Here is a 16,298-nt window from a genome sequence, read left to right on the forward strand (position 1 = left end):
ATAAGGATGTTTTTGCTTGGTCTTATGAGGATTTAAAAGCATTTGATACCAACATCATACAACATAAGGTTCCTTTAAATAGTGGTATAAAATCATGCAAGAAGAAGCTCAGGCAGATTAATCCACTCTTACTCCCCTCCATTGAAAAATAAGTGAGGAAAATCCTAGAGGCTAAAATCATAGTGCCTTTAAGGTACTCGGAGTGGGTGGCCAACTTAGTCCCAGTCTGGAAAAAGAATGGAGAAATAAGCCTATGTGTATATTTTCGGAACCTTAACAGGGCATTATTGAAAGACAACTAACCACTGCCTAAGATGGATTACATATTGCAGAAGGTGGTTGTGTTAGTTAGAATGTCCATGATGGATGGGTTCTCTGGTTACAACCAAGTGGCAGTCCACTCTGATGATCAAAAGAAGACTGCTTTCACCACCTCGTGTGGAACATTCATGTATGCTCACATGCCTTTTAGTATTATTAATGCAGGGGCCATGTCTCATTGATCTATGGATATAGATTTTGTAGGGGAGTAAGACAAGTTTGTAGTGGTATATTTGGAGGATATCACAGTTTTATCTAAGATTGATAAAGAACACATCCTCCACTTGAAGCTCAGCTTTGATAAATGCAGGAGGTATGGTCTTTCTTTGAATCCCAAGAAATCTCAGTTCGCCCTGAGTGAGGGGAATCTACTAGGACACATAGTAGCACAAGAAGGAATGAAAATTGATCCTAAGAAAGTCGAAGCTATCAGTCATATCCCTCTACCAAGAAATAAGAAAGAGTTCCTAGTCATTTTGGGGAGAATCAATTTCTTGAGGAGGTTCATACCCAACTATGCAGAAATAGTAAGGGGCATTACAGATATGCTAAAAAAGGAAAATGAAGTCAAGTGGATCCTTGCCCCCCGAGATTATTTCACTAGAATTAAAGATGCTTTGGCTGAGGCCCCGTACTAGTCAGCCTTGACTACTCAGCACCTTTCTATATATTTTCTTTTACTTCTCCGCTTACTATTGCCGCAGTTCTACTATAGAAGAATAAAGATGGTTATGAACAACCCATCACCCTTTTCAGCCAAGTTCTGAGGGATGCTGAGCTGAAATATAACATCTTGGATAAACAAGCCTATGCACTAGTTAAGGCTTTGAAGACATTTCAAATATATGTGCTACAATCAGAAATCACAACATTTGTCCCAACGACAACGGTCAAGGACATCCTTGTGCAAGGATACAGTGAAGGAAAAATGGGTAGGTGGATAGAAAAGATACAATAATATGAGTTAGACATAAATCCTACTAAGCTCATAAAATGCCAAGGTTTTATCATAATCTAATTGCTAAGATATAGGGATAAACCTGATAACAGAGGAAGGTAGACCAGAGGTTCAACAAAACGAGATTAAAACATCAGAACAAAAGATCTATGCTAAATATGAGGGATCACCCTGGTATAAGAATATCATCCATTATCTCTTATTCCCGAGGTTCCCACTAGGGCTAGATAAATCCAAATACAGAACTCTAAGACAACAATATCAAAATTATATCATATCCAATGGTCAACTCTACTAGAAGGACCCGGTGGGAGTTTTGTTGTTATGCTTGGTAGAAGGAGAAACTCATAAAGTGATTGAGAAATTTCATGGAGGAGTTTGTGGAGGTCAGTACAGTTGGAAGACCATAGCCCACAAAATCCTCAAGGCAGGATACTACTGGCCTACACTGTTTGGAAATGTTCATTCCCAGGTCACATCATGTCAGAAGTGCCAAGTGTTTGTTGATAGAAAAAAGTTTTCTCCTCTCCTCCTAATTACAGTGCATGTGGAAGAACCTTTCAGATAGTGGGGATTATACTTGATAGGAGAAATAAACCCACCTTCCAGTGGCCAACACAAGTGGATATTAATGGCCATGGATTATTTCACCAAGTGGGTAGAGGCCATCCTAGCCAGAAACGCTACAGACTTAGTGGTAATCAAGTTTATGGAGGAGAACATATTATCTCACTTTGGTTGTCCTATCAAAATTATCACTGACAATGCTCAAGTCTTCAAATCTACAAAATTCACCAGCTTCTACCAGAAATTCAATATCATCATCAGACACTCCACTACTTACTATCCTCAAGGTAACAACTTGGCTGAGTCCTCAAACAAAACTGTGGTGGGAGTGTTGAAGAAGACCATCACCAAGAATAAGAGGAACTGGGACTCCCAATTGAATATTTCCCTCTGGGCTATCCAAGTAACTCCTAAACGATCCACTGGAAAATTGCCTTTTGAGCTAGTGTATGGTAAGACTGTAGTCTTCCCAATTCAATTAGAAATGCCAGTGGCAAAGTTATTAAAAGAAGATGAGGAGGAGCCAAGTGCCTTGAGACGAAGGATAAACCAACTGGTTGAACTTCATGAAAACAGAGAACAAGTGGGGGATAAATTTTCAAATTACCAACAGAAGATGAAATCCTTGTTTGACAAGAAGGCCAAGGATCGACCTCTTCAACCAGGAGATTTAGTTATCCAATGGGATGATCGACAGGAAGAAAAAGGCAGACACAGAAAATTTGATCCACTCTGGTTCGACCCTTTCAAAATTTCAGAAGAGGGAGGAAAACACGTACTTGCTCAAAAAAATGGATGGTGAATCATTGGAACTACCAATAAATGGCCAGTTACTCAAACTCTATTTCTAGAATTAGAGGTACCTGTCTTGCACTCATTGTAGATACTGGTGTGTGTATTGTAACTATTATATGATATTTCTAGTTTCTGTTGAAAAATCCACTTTCATAAAATTATCATTTTTTTAGAAAAGACTCCATGCCCAAAGGAGAAGTTCACAACCTGCAGGTTCTCAACGCATTGCAATCCAATGCCTTGTCCCCAGTTGGAGCCAATGTTTTCACCTTCTGAAAAGAGAGTTCTAGTTGCACAAAGAGGGAAAAAGAGTAGAGAGGAGGTTGATGTGCTTTTCAAATTGGAGATTAAAGGGGGAAGAATAGGTCAAACTTAAATCATTTTGGAGAAATTTCCATATTCTCTCAAAACGATTTCTTTCACAAACCCAATTTTTTCCTTTGTTTTTTAAACTCTAGCCGCAGTGACCCATTTTTAACTCTAGCCGAAATCCCTTGTATATCCAACTCTTGTCGTGTTTTCCATTCCCCTTTGAAATCTTTTAAAACATTCGAAGATCATGTAGAAAATCTTTCTAAGCGTTGGGACCTACAAACCATAATCACTATCGGCCGTTTCCATTTTTGTGATGCATATCCGCTTGACACCACTCCTCGCTGATTACGATGGAATCCCTCCTCCACTGATATCACAATGTTCCCCTATTGATTGTTGAAAATAGCAACAAGAAATGCTATAAATAGCATTTCAGGTGCCAATGTTGGAAATAGCAACAAGGAATGATAAAATAGAAATGCTAAAAATAGCATTGCTATAAATAACATTTCGGGATACATTCCAATTTTAGTTAGTTCCTGAACTAAATTGAGAATTAAAATTCGAATTTGATCTTAGCAGCTATTTGAAAAACAATTAATCAATTCATCTTGAGTTAATTAGTTGGAGAAAATCAAACATGAAGTCTATGTGAAGACATGCAACAATTTTCCCTTTGATTGAGGAATTTATCCCTTGATTAAGGAGATCAGGATGAGTTGTACTTTGAGTTGTAATTAGTTAGCTCAGTTAATTGAGTTAATTTTAGTTAGATTAGTTCCAATAGTTTGTGGAAGTGATTGTGAGTTCAGTTAGTTAATTCATGCATGCATGTAACTACTACACTTCAGATAACTGAATATTCTCTCATAAATAACTCATGCATGTCAGTTCAGTTGGAGGAATTTTACTATATAGGAAACTCATCCATGTAGAAGGAATTATCTCCTTTTGGATTGGGCAGTTATTTCTGAGTTTGGTGAGTGTGTGATGAGGCCAATTCACACAGGTGGCAACATTGGACCCCAGGAGAAACTATGCAAGGAAATAGGAGGCTTGGAGGGCATATGAGAAGGTTTGTGAGAAGCCTTTGACTGTCTATGAGCAATAGAGGGATTGTATTGAGAGCTGGATAGCTTGTGAGCTAAAGCTTTGTGTAATCCAGACATATTTCCACTTGTATGATAATACAGAGATTGGGGCTTTTAGCTAAGGCTTTCCCAGAGTATTCTTCTATGTTTCATGTGTATGATTTCTTCTTCTCTGTTATATGTGTTTCGATTGATCTTGCTGAAATTGATTAAGCTTCCACAAAGTTTGATATTAGAAGTAGATCAAGTATTTTGCTTTAGCACATTGCATTATTAGGTGATCTACAGTGAGAAATTCTACATGGTATCAGAGCAAATGTGATCAAATCGAAGAACAATATACAAAGAAGGGAGAAGTTCAAAGTTTGAAGTTCCTGATTATAGAATTCGAATTCTTATCACATCTCAAATTTCACCAATGGTGTTCAACAGTTTAAGACTCAAGTATGCCCTTGATGGCAGCTCAAATTATATAGCCTGGAAGGATCGCATGGAAGCGGTATTAAAGGACAACGGTGTAGAAATTCCCACTATATATCACATGGTAATGCAATGTACAAAAGAAAAACACTTGATCTACTTCTACAAACAATTTAGCGGAAGCTTAATCGAACATGAGCAACATCAAGAATGAATAGATATAACTAAGAATGAGAAGTAATCAACCATAACATAGAAGATATATCAATGGGGAAAGCACCAACCTAAAACCCCAACTCTATATTATCATACAAGTGGAAATCTTGTTCAAGTTACAAAAAGAATCAACTCTCAACCTATCCTGCTCGCTCTGTAATCAAACAACACTACTCACAGACTTAATAGACACAGAATATATCTTCCTCAAGCCCTCCAAGCCTCCTATTTCCTTGCGCAGTTTTGATTGGGGTCCAATGGTATCACATGTGTGAATTGGCCTCATCACACTCACTGTAACCTCAGGTCCAACTGCGCAATCCATAAGGAATAATATTCCTTCTGCATGCAAGGAATATTCACAAAGGAATATCCTAGCAACTGATAACACATTGTCCCTCCATCTGATCTCAACTGGGTCTCTGACTGAACTGACATGCATGAGTTATCCATGAGTGAATACTCAGTTATCAGAATTATAGTAGTTACATGCATGCAAGCATTAACTAACTGAACTCTCATTAATTTAACAAACTGTTGAATTAATCTAACTGGACTTGACTAAGTTAAACTAGGTCAACTGAGTACAACTCAATATTACAACTCATCCTCATCTCTTTAACTGAAGGTTTAAATTCCTCAATTAATGGAGAAACTGTTGCATGTGTTCACATAGACTTCAAGTTTGATTTTACTTAACTAATTAACTCAAGATGAAGTAATTAATTAATTTCCAAACTGTTGTTGATATCAAATTCAAATTTTACTTCCTATGTTTAGTCCAGGGACTGACTAATATAAGAAGGGAGCCCGAAATGATATTTTTAGAAAAGCTATTTTTAGCACTTTCACTTTCCACCCATTGTTGCTAAGATCACCAATGGCTGAACTGTTATTTATAGCCCGACTATTTATAGCAGTGCTATTTTTAGCATCTTCTATTTTTAGCATTTCTTGTTGCACATTTCAACACTCCCTCTCAACAAGAAATGGATTATCAGTAACCCCGAACCTGTCTCTATGGAACTCAAACTTGCATTTTGAAAATGCGTTAGTCAAAATATCTGCATCCTGCTCCTCGGTCAAAACATACTGCAACATCATGATCCTCTTGACCACACAGTCCCGCAGATGATGGTAACAAATATCTATATGCTTGGACTTCCCATGAAACACTGGATTCTCAGAGAGTTTTATGTAACTATGATTATCACAACATATCACTGTAGGATCCATCATCTAACCAAACAATCCCACTAGAATCTTTCGCATCCAAATGGCCTCGCATGCTGCCTGACTGGCAACCATGTATTCAGCCTCTGCTGAGCTAAGTGCAACTAATCTCTGTTTCCTGCTATACCAAGAAATTGTAGCTGAACTAGGGTTGAAGATTCCTCCAGAAGTGCTCTTCCAGTCTGATGGCTACCTGCCTAATCCGCATGCGTGAAGCCTTGCAGCTTCACTCCCTCTGTCCATTTGTACCATAATCCATACTGTGTAGTGCCTCTGAGATATCTCAACACATGCTTCACTGCCTTCCAAAACAACTTGGTAGGCTGAACCATAGATTGACTCAGCTGGTTCACTGCAAAGAATAAGTCAAGTCATGTGTTCACCAAATACATAAGTGAACCCACTAGCTGCTGATAAACAGTAGCAGCTACTACCTCACCTGAAGTAGCATCCTCCTTCCTCCAGTTCCCAGCTAGAGGAGTTTGCATGGGCTTGCACTTCTCCATGTGAAAGCACCTGAGTATCTCATTGGCATACTTGCCTTAAGACACAAATACTTCCCCATATTTCTGCCACACTTCCATGCCTAGAAAGTAGTGCATGAGGCCCATGTCCTTCATCTCGAACTCTCTTACAAGGTCCTCCTTGCAAGACTGGATCAGCTAATCATCACCTGTAAAAATCATATCATCGACATAAATTACAATAATCAATGGCTTACCTTCTACCATGATGTGGTAAAGGTTCGCATCTGCTTCACTCTTGGTGAAGCCCAATCCGGTGAAATAGCTGTCGATCTTGGTATACCAAGCTCGGGGTGCTTGCTTCAACCCATACAGTGCTTTCTTGAGTCATCAGACATGTGACTCGTGATCGAAGGTCTCAAATCCTTCAGGCTGCTCAATGTATACCTCTTCCTCAATCTTCCCATTGAGGAACGCCGTCTTCACATCCATCTGATGGATCTTCCAACCCATATGAGCTGATAAAGCTAGCATCGATCTAATAGATGAGTACCTTGCTACGAGAGAAAAGGTCTCATCATAGTCGATCCCCTCAACCTGTGAGAGACCTCGGGCAAAAAACCTTGCCTTGTGTTTCTCAACACTGCCATCAACTGCCTGCTTTACCTTGTAAAGCCATCGGGAACTAACCACTGACTTGTCCCTAGGTCTAGGGCAACCTACCACACACTGTTTCATATGATAGAATCGCACTCTTCTACCATTGCATCAACCCAGACTAGTTGTTGCACTGCGTCTTGAAAAGAAGAAGGTTCGGTCACTACACACTCCCCAACCAGGGCCATGTAGCCAGTGTATCTCTCAGGAGATCTCCTCTGTCTACACTGAGAGGATGGCTGCCCCACATTCTCTCTCGCATCTAGCATCAATCTGTCAGCTTCCCACGAGCGTTTCCACCTGTCTCTGGAAGACTCTCCAGGAGTGGTGGTCTCCACTCCTGGATCCTCTGCATGTGGCTGATCCACATCATCAGGAGACTCCTCCTCCTTTGGAACTAAAAGTTCCTCATCACCATGCAACTTGAGCTCCCTCTCAAGTGACACTCGCATGGCTCTCTGCTTGTTGAACTTCAGATCCCTGCACACTACGGTCCTCTGACTGGCAGGCAAAAACACACGATAGTTGTGGGGTGTATCTGTGTACCCCACAAGTATCCCTAACTCAGCTGTTGGGTCTAGCTTCTTCCGAGAATCTTTGGTCACATGACAAAAATTTGGTGATCCAAAGATGTGGAAGTGACTCACATCTGGTCACTTCCACGAAAAAGCCTCCATAGGTGTCTTCATCCCTAAAATACGATGAGGAATTTTGTTCTAAAGGTACACTACTGTATTGCATGTCTCAGCCCACAAATGAAGTGGTATGCCTTGGTCATGCAACATCGCTCGAGTTGTTCCCACAATAGATCTGTTCTTCCTTTTAGCCACCCCATTCTGTTGTGGGTTATGAGGTGTCATCAGTTCCCATTTAATTCCTTCTGCAGCACATAAGTCTTTAAACTGTTGGGAAACACACTCTCCACCATTATCGCTACGCAAGGCTTTTACTTTCTTTCCAGATTCTTTCTCTGCCAAGGCTTTAAACTCACAAAAAATCAAGAAGGTCTGATCCTTCTTTTGCATAAAGTAGATCCAACATCTATGAGAAAAATCATCAATAAAAATAACATAGTACCGTTGCTTAGCGGTGGAGGCTATAGAGAATGGTCCACATACATATGAGTGAACTTGCTCCAGGATTGCTTCAGCTCTACTATCCCGATCCTGAAAGGAAGCTTTTGCATACTTACCCAGGGTGAATCCTTTGTATGTATCTGTTTGCTCCAGTTTTCCCTTGGGTAAGCCGGTGGAAATTTGTTGCATGATCTTCAAGGCCCCGTGATGCAAGTGGCCTAGTCTTCTATGCCACAGCTCGCCAACATCTTGGCTTTGCACCACCTCTTCTTTGGAACTCAGTGCAACACAGTCATCTACCTCCAACTTGTAGAGATTCTTTACTCGAATCCCAATTCATTTGGTCTGCCTCGTGCCAATATGCCTCAGGAAATTTTTTTCTTTACTAAAGACTATATCATAGCCTTTATCTTCTAGCATAGAAAAAGACACAAGATTCTTTTTCAAGCCTGGTACGTACTACAGATAGGGTGAGAGGAGCACCATGCTCCCTCTGAAACACAACTGTACCTTCACTTGAGACACAGTACTTTCCATCATCGCCCATCTCGATCCGCATATGGAGATCCTTCTCCTCCAATGTACTGAAAATATTCTTGTCACCCGACATGTGGAAAGAAACTCCACTGTCTAGGTACCAAACACATCCCACCATGGATGAAACCATGCATGCGATAAGTGAGAAATCCAGCTCAAACTATGAAGCTATTGCATCACCATTAGATCCCTTTGAGGAACCCTTCTTGGATTTCTTCTGTGGACAATTCATAACATAATGACCCACTTCATGACAGTGAAAGCATTGCATCTTCGACTTGTCAACCTTCTTCCCACCATTAGAAGATTTGGATTGGAACGCCTTCCATTTCCCTTTCTTAGCTTTACTCGCTAAAGCTAGATTTTCTTCATCATCTTATTTTGGTGAAGATCCATCCCTCGTGCTCCGCCTTATCTCCTCCTGCATTAGGTCCGAACAAAGTCGTTCCCAATCTGGTAGTTTCTCTCTTCCATTAACCGAGTCCTGGTAGTTATGCCAGCTCTTTGGAATACTGAGGAGTGCTAGACTCACCATGTCGTCATCAGTAGTCACTCCCCCTAAACTTGCAAGCTCATCCCTGTAGGTGGTGAGCTTGTTCAGGAATGTAGAGATTATGTCGCCCTCTTCGCACTTTATCTTTCGAAGTTTGTCCTTCAGTGCCAACTTCCTTTGATCGTTGCTATTCTGATAAATATCTTTCAATGTTTTCCACCTCGAAAATGGAGTCTCCTTCCCATCAAGGCTCGAGACAATGTGATCTCGAACTCCCTCTAGGAGGATTATCCTTGCTCTAGCCACACATTTTTTCCATTCCACCAGTTGAGTAGCATCAGTCGGATTTTGGACTTCTTGAACAACGAAGTCCTTGAGACCGTTATCTTCCAATACTACCTCCATGCGATCCTTCCAGGCTATATAATTCGAACTGCCATCAAGGGCACATTCGAGTCTTAAACCACTGAACACCATCGGTGAAATAGATGTGATAAGAACTCAATTCAATATTCAGAAACCAAAATTCGTATTTCTCCTGCTTGTATACTGTTCTTCCTTGATCATCTTTGCTCTGATACCATGTAGAAATTCCCACCTCTAGATCACCTGGTAATGCAATGTACTAAAGCAAAACACTTGATTTACTTCTACAAACAATTTAGCAGAAGCTTAATCGAACATGAGCAACATAAAGAATGAACATATATAACTGAGAATGAGAAGTAATCAACCATAACACAGAAGATATATCACTAGGGAAAGAACCAGCCTAAAGCCCCAACTTTGTATTATCATACAAGTGGAAATCTTGTTCAAGTTACAAAAAGAATCAGCTCTCAAGCTATCCTGCTCTCTCTGTAATCAAGCAATACAGGTCACATACTTAATAGACATAGAATATATCTTCCTCAAGCCTTCCAAGCCTCCTATTTCCTTGCGTAGTTTTGATTGGGGTCCAATGATATCACATGTGTGAATTGGCCTCATCACACTCACTGTAACCTCAGGTCTAACTGCGCAATCCATAAGGAATAATATTCCTTTTGCATGCAAGGAATATTCACAAAGGAATATCCTAGCAACTAATAGTACATTGTCCCTCCATCTGATCTCAACTTGGTCTTTGACTGAACTGTCATGCATGAGTTATCCATGAGTGAATACTCAGTTATCTGAATTACAGTAGTTACATGCATGCAAGCATTAACTAACTGAACTCTCATTAATTTAACAAACTGTTAAATTAATCTAACTGGACTTGACTAAGTTAAACTAGGTCAACTGATTACAACTCAATATTACAACTCATCCTTATCTCTTTAACTGAAGGTTTAAATTCCTCAATTAATGGAGAAACTGTTGCATGTGCTCACATAGACTTCAGGTTGGATTTTCCTTAACTAATTAACTCAAGATGAATTAATTAATTAATTTCCAAATTGCTGTTGATATCAAATTCAAATTTTACTTCTTATGTTTAGTCCAGGGACTGACTAGAATAAGAAGGGATCCCAAAATGCTATTTTTAGAAAAGCTATTTTTATCACTTTCACTTTTCACCCATTGTTGCTAAGATCACCAATGGATGAACTGCTATTTATAGCCCAACTATTTATAACAATGCTATTTTTAGCATCTTATATTTTTAGGATTTCTTGTTGCACATTTAACCAAACGGTCTAAAGGACTTCATTGATCAAGAAGTCCCCAAGCTGGCAGCAACTAATGCCCAAGAATTGGTGGAATGGAAGAAATGTGTGGCTAGAGTGAGGAGAATCCTTCTAGAGGGATTTTGAGACCACATAGTCTCGAGTCTCCATGGGAAAGAGACACCATTTTCAATGTGGAAAACATTGAAGTATCTATACCAGAACAACAGTGATTAGAGGAAGCTGGCATTGGAAGACAAGCTTTGGAAAATCAAGTGTGAAAGGGGCGACATGATCTCTACATATCTGAACAAGCTCACCACCTGCAAGGATGAGCTTGGAAGTGTAGGGATCACGACAGCCGATGATGACATGGTGAGTCTTGCTCTCCTTGGTCTTCCTAAGAGGTGTCATAGCTACCAAGACTCAGTAAATGGAAGAGAGAAACTGCCAGATTGGGAACGACTCTGGTTGGATCTGATGTAGGAGGAGATAAGGAGAAGCACCAGAGATGGTTCTTCATCCAAGGAGGATGAAGAAAATTGCGCCCTATCGAGTAAGGCAAAGAAACGGAAGGAGAAGGATTCTCATCCCAAATCAAGTTCTTCCTATGGTGGGAAGAAGTTTGACAAATCAAAAGTGCGATGCTTTCATTTTCATGAGGTGGGTCATTTTGCTACAAATTGTCCACTGAAGAAATCCAAGAAGGGATCCAAGGAAGGATCAGAAGGTGAGGCATTGGCCTCACAGTTCGAGTTAGATTTCACCCTCATCGCATGCATGGTTTCATCCATGGTGGGATGTGGTTGGTTTCTTGAAAATGGAGCTTCATTCCACATGACCGACGATAAGAGTTTGTTCAGTACCTTGGAGGAGAAAGATCTCTAGATACTCATAGATATGGGTAATGATGAAAAGTATAGTGTCTGAAGAGTAGGCACAGTTGTTTTTTGGAGGGAGCATGGAGCTCACATTACCTTGAAAAATGTGAAGTATGTGCCAAGGCTGAGGAAAAACTTGGTATCAATCGCAATGCTGGAATACAAAGGCTATGATGTATTCTTCAGTAAGGGAAAGGTTTTCCTTAGACACGTAACCACAAGACAGGTGAAGCAGATCGGTTCATGAGTCAAGAACCTATATGCTCTTGAGGTTCAAGATGCATCCAAAGCCTTGAAGAACAAGGCAACTATTGGAAACTTGGTGGTTGAGAGGGAGAGTACATTACCTCTCAACATGAAGTGCCAGAACTCTCAGACATTTGTGAAGTAGCCACAATTGGTGAACTAGCTTCAGGAGGTTGTGGAGCAGCCACAACTGGAGAAGTAGAGAGGAGATTGAGTGGAGGCTTCCACTCATACATAGACCTCCAGTAGGGGGGAAATGCGAGCCAAGTGGTCTGAGGGATCACATGCATCCATACCTCCAGGTCAAAGAGGTGATGTGGAGTGATAGTCCCAAGAAGGTTGAAATAGGGGCAGGATCTTTGAGGTACCCAACCTCTTTGATTAGACCTTGCTACAGGAGCCCCGACGAGGAGTAGCAGGACTGGATGAGTGGGTAGAGACAGATGCGGATGGAGCGATAGAGGAAGCTTTAGCATTAGAGGATGTTTCTAGCCCAACAGGGAGGTCAGTTGGGAGATCAGTTACTTACTTCTTAGTAACTCAATTGCAGTGCAACATTGGGCAGCATGATGCAACATGATGAGAGGAGGTGCAATGGAGATGCATGGTGGGAGATAGGACCAGCAGTAGCACAGATGCAGTAGCAGGAATCAATATGATTGATGCAGTCATAGTTCAAAGTGACAAAGGCTAGAGCAGTTAGATATTGAAGAGCACAGAGGTGCAGAGTTTTTCAGTCGACAGAGGCAATAGCAGTTAGAGACTTTGATGCGAGAGGCATCATTTTGATTCAGGTTGGATATTTTTTTTGTTTCTAGAGTTGCTGGGGCAACAAGACTAGGGAGAAGTGTTGCATATAGAACATTCTAAACTTTCAAGATTGGGTTCGAGTTGAATGCCTTTCTTGTTGAGAGGGAGTGTTGAAAATAGCAACAAGAAATGCTGTAATAGCATTTCAGGTACCAGTGTTGGAAATAGCAACAAGGAATGATAAAATATAAATGCTAAAAATAGCATTGCTATAAATAGCATTTCGGGATACATTCCAATTTTAGTTAGTCCCTGAACTAAAATTGAGAATTAAAATTCGAATTTGATCTTAGCAGCTCTTTGAAAAATAATTAATTAATTCATCTTGAGTTAATTAGTTGGATAAAATCAAACATGAAGTCTATGTGAAGAAATGCAACAATTTTCCCTTTGATTGAGGAAGTTATCCCTTGATTAAGGAGATCAGGATGAGTTGTATTTTGAGTTGTAATTAGTTAGCTCAGTTAACTGAGTTAAGTCCAGTTAGATTAGTTCCAACAGTTTGTGGAACTGATTGTGAGTTCAGTTAGTTAATGCATGCATGCATGTAACTGCTGCACTTTAGATAACTGAATATTGTCTCATAAATAACTCATGCATGTCAGTTCAGTGAGAGACCCAGTTGAGATCAAGGGAAGGGACAATGTACTATCAGTTGGAGGAATTTTCCTATATAGGAAACTCATCCATGCAGAAGGAATTATCTCTTTCAGGATTGCGTAGTTATTTCTGAGTTTGGTGAGTGTGTGATGAGGCCAATTCACACAGGTGGCAGCATTAGACCCCAAGAGAAACTGCACAAGGAAATAGGAGGCTTGGAGGGTAGAGGAATGGGTTTGTGAGAAGACTTTGACTATCTATGAGCAGCAAAGGGATTGTACTGAGAGCTGGATAGCTTGTGAGCTAAAGCTTTGTGTAATCCAGACATATTTCCACTTGTATGATAATATAGAGATCAGGGTTTTTAGTTGAGGCTTTCCCTAGAGTATTCTTCTGTGTTTCATGTGTATGATTTCTTCTTCTCTGTTATAAGTGTTCTAATTGATCTTGCTCAAGTTGTTTTAGCTTCCACAAAGTTTGATAGTAGAAGTAGATCAAATATTTTGCTTTAGTAAATTGCATTATTAGGTTATCTACAGTGAGAAATTCTACACTGATTTCCATATCCGCCCATCAACACTCCTTCTCGCCGATTGCGATAATCCTTTCCCCCTCGATTGAAATACAACAATTGGGGATTGCACATGTAATCCCTCCTCCACCGATATCACATATCACAATGTTTCCCCACCGATTACCATATTCGCCTGTCACCACTCCTTCTCGCCGATTGTGATAATTCTCCCCCTTCCCCTCTCCCCCCCCGCCCCCTCCCCCACCTAATTGTGATATCGCAATCAGGGATCGCACAAGTCAAAGTCCGTCCTCCGATGAAGTTCCTTCCACCTTGCAGTTGCGATGTGCGAGAACCCTCCCAAATGTGATATTTTATGTATCATTCGTTACTGAAGGTTTGCGTCTGGATAATCGATGAGAACTATGAACTGTGGTAAAAGGACCCTCTCCTGTAGTGCGGTTGTGATATCCCGAGTGGGCCCAATCATGCATATCGATGATCACAATTTTCATGGGGAGGCACTCCCATCTCGTAAGGACCTTTAATGGAATACCCCATTGTGATAACTCTGCGATGAAGTAACAAAAATATTTAAAGGCGTTGTGGGTCGATAGCTAAGGCATTTAAGAAAGGAGGTGCACATTCAAAATCGACATGGGTTGACCCAGAAAGGCCTCTTGTGACATGAAACCAGGGTCGACGAATACAAAGTAAATGAATACCTGGAAGGTTAGGAGGACTTGATGATCCAACATGGTGCTCCACGTAAAGGGAAGAGGAAGTACCACCTAGGCGACCTTTGCTTTTGTACTGTGGCATTAAACTGATAGTTGACCGCTCCCAGTGTTGAACAATGAATGATCCAAGCAGTAAAGGTAGAAGCAATGGGAAACATATGAGTGACAAAGGTGATGAGACTATGGGCAAGAAACAACCTGAAGCAAAGGAGATCAAAGGGATTGGCATGGAGATATTTTGTTGGTGTGTTCATCTGATAGATTGACTTGTTTTTTCTTGTGATGTTTCAGCATTTATTGAAGCAATTAATTTTTGGGCCACAGAGCCATCCCGGGTCGGGACAACTAGTTGATATGATAGTTGAGGCTTAGTTGATATATTATGTTGTAATAATTGTTCAATGATCCCCTCTCCATATAAATAGGGGGAAGAACCACTTCACAAAGTTTAGAATTATAAAGAAAGAACTACATGTTATTTTCAAGATTGTATGATTTTATGATATGCATCTTTCAGAATATTAAGAAAATGGTGGTGATCCCTCCTTTGAGTACTACAATATGTTATCCTTCCGTTAAATTCCATTATGTTCATGTTTCCTCTCTGAATTCATGTAATCGTAGCTTATAGAAAGGCTTCATATGTTCTTACAGATTCATTTGTATTGATTCTTTAATGCATGTTTATGTATGGATATTTGATATTATATCTTTAAAATTGCGCTCTATGAATCATCGCTCCCATCCTCTTTCATCCATTATGTCCACTTTTAGCTCAAAAGTGTAGAATTCTGGAGGCTCCAAGATCTATGTGATAAGTGTAGAATTCATGATGCTTCAAGCTCTATGTGATGAGTTACTCTACCTCCTTATCCTCTCTCACTGCTCTGCCAAATCTTATTGAACTGTAGGTCCTTGAGCTACTCGGGCTCCACTGTTTCATTCATATATTTATGTGAGTTGTATATGTGAAGAAGTACTAGAAATACATGGCTTATTCCCTTTAGATGAATGAACCAACCCATGCTGTTTATTACATATTTTGAATATATCTATATATATGTGTGTGTGTGTGTGTGTGTGTGTGTGTGTGATGTCTCCAATTTCATGAGAATCATATGAGACACACAAAGTCTAGATGTTTCCAGACATTGGTCTTGTAATCAATCCGAGGCTATCTCTGGAAGTGACAACACCAGATTTATGTGGTAAAAAATCAAGGAGGTAAACATCCATGGGAAGGTAATAACATATTTATTATCTTCTTTCAATCTTAGATAGAGAACCATCATAATTTCTTGACTACTTTACAATGATATACTATTATATTTTCTTTTGTTCTTCATGGGACTTTGTAACCTCTATTATATACCAAAAGATATGGAGGAATTACATCCCAATAATACACGTGGGATAAAGTGAATTCACCTCTTTCTATAATAAAGTAGTATAAGGGTAATTTAATCCATGATAAATGTGGGGTATTCCTCTTTCACATAAAATTAGAGTTTCTTATAACATAATATATATATTATTACCTTCCAAGGGACACATTCCAATGCTCCCCTTAATCATGACTAGAGAGAATGAACATTTATGGAGGAAGATCACATTACACCAACACTTATCTTTGATGAGAATTTCCCACATTCCTAACAAATTTTGAATTCATACAACTTCGCCTCTATTATGGATGTGATGAAGATATCAAC

This window comes from Pinus tabuliformis, chromosome J (assembly GCF_031772625.1).
Source record: "Pinus tabuliformis cultivar Carrire ecotype Pingquan chromosome J, CPIR1, whole genome shotgun sequence".
In the NCBI taxonomy this organism is placed as follows: Eukaryota; Viridiplantae; Streptophyta; class Pinopsida; order Pinales; family Pinaceae; genus Pinus; species Pinus tabuliformis.